General features: G+C 41.5%; 1 non-coding gene across 1 annotated transcript; it reads right to left on the bottom strand.

Annotated features, from left to right (window-relative positions):
* Nucleotides 1–1,496: 1,496 nt before the first annotated feature.
* TRNAS-AGA (transfer RNA serine (anticodon AGA)) lies at nucleotides 1,497–1,569 on the bottom strand. The gene has a single exon. It is a non-coding gene; the product is annotated as a tRNA-Ser (tRNA).
* Nucleotides 1,570–1,853: the final 284 nt, after the last annotated feature.

The following is a 1,853-nucleotide window of genomic DNA, read 5'->3' as shown; positions in this document are numbered from 1 at the left end:
AGAACTATGCTAGATGCTGGGAGTACAGACATTGTTTAAACATGATTTCTAACCTAAGCAGCTCACAAACTAATTGAGGAGAGAGCCTCATAAATAAGAAAGGCTTGTGTGGGAGCCAACACAAACACGGCTCCGTAACTGTGGAGTTGTATTAGTTTTCAGTTGCTGTATAACAAATACCCACAAACTGAGCAAACTTAAAACAGTACCTGTTTATTGCCTCAGACTTCGATCAGTTAGAAGTCTGGGCAGGCTCAATTGCGTTCTTTGCCTAGGGCCTCACATGGCCAAAAATCAAGGTATCAGCCTGTCTGGGTCTAGAGAATAATCCACTTTCAGGCTCATTCACATTTCTGGAAAAATCTAGTTCCTTATGGTTATAGTACTGAAGTTCTTTTATTGTTGGCTGTCAGTCAGGGGCCTCTCCCATATTCCTTATCCTGTGGCCCCTTGCATCTTCAAGTCAGCAGTAATTTGTTGGATCTTCTCATGCTTGGCATCTTTCTGACTCCCTCTTTTGCTACCAGCCAGAGAACATTATGCTTTTAAAGGGCTCGTGTAGTTAGATGAATAGCTACCTGGATAATCTCCCTTTTGATTAACTCATGGCCAACCAATTAGTAGCCTTAATTACATCTGTAAAATCACCTTTATTACTTAACATAATCAATGAGCTTGAATGAATTCTCATCTTATTCACAGTTCTGGGAACTGGGCAGAAAATCTTGGAAGACCATTTTAGGATTCCGCCTACCACAGGGGCATAGGGGAAGGGTTCACGATGGTGAAGTTGAAGAGGGAATAACTTCCAGGGTGAGATGATGGCTGAGCTACATTTTTAAAGAAGAGTAACAATAAGGTCAAATGGGGCAGTTTTTGCCAAGAATTGAAGATTTGAAGTAGTGTATTATGTGCCAGCATATATAAGTAGGGCTGTTGCTTAAGAACACTGGTTGGATGTTCCCAGAAACTAAGCTTAGAGATTAGGTTTTGTTGTTGGGAAACCATCATAGGATTTTAAGCAGATGTGTTAGAGCAAAATAAATGGGAGATGTTACAGTGTAACACTGGAGCCAGAGAGATCAACTAGAAGCTGTGAAAATTGTCCGTCTGAGAGACAGTGATTGTCTGAATCAGGATATTGGTAGTAGGATGGGGAAGAGAAGGACTTTTATAATTTAGGAGGTACCTTTTGTAACACTTAGTGATGAACTGCATGTGGAAAATGACAGAGGCAAAGCAGTCTAGGATGACTTTTGGTTTAGGTAACAGCTTCTCTAAATTTATTGGGGGATGAGAGCAGGACAGGCTGACTGGAGGGAGGTGGGATGGGTGGGATGATGATGAATTCAACACTGGAAATGTTGAATCTGAAATAGTTGTGGAACATCCACATTGTCGACTTTTCTCTAATGGATCGGTACAAAACATACTCTTCTAATTCCCATTAAAAACATGGTGGGCTGCATTGCTGTTTTCTTTTCTTTCTTTTTTAATGGAGATACTGGGGATTGAACCCAGGACTTCCTGCATTCTAGGCATGTGCTCTACCACTGAGCTATACCCTCCCCCTAGTTCTTGCTACTAGCTTATACTTTTTTTTCTGCTCTTTGTAATGAAACAGATTCCACATATCTCCTTCTATTCACTTTCTTTTTACTTTTCAGCACTTCTCCAGTTTTGCCTCCCGCCCAACTGCTCTATCAAAGCTGCTTTGTCAAGGTCAGAGGTGGCTTCGTGTTGCCAAACCAGGTGGACATTTTTCTCTTATCAGTTTACTCAAAGCCCCAGCAGTACTTGATGTAGCTGACCTGCTACTTAAATCCACAAATTGACTTAGCAGTACCCCCCGC

Source organism: Camelus bactrianus, chromosome 1, assembly GCF_048773025.1.
Source record: "Camelus bactrianus isolate YW-2024 breed Bactrian camel chromosome 1, ASM4877302v1, whole genome shotgun sequence".
NCBI classification, from domain to species: Eukaryota; Metazoa; Chordata; class Mammalia; order Artiodactyla; family Camelidae; genus Camelus; species Camelus bactrianus.
Note: the sequence above shows the minus strand (reverse complement) of the source record. Positions and strands in the feature narration are given on the sequence as shown.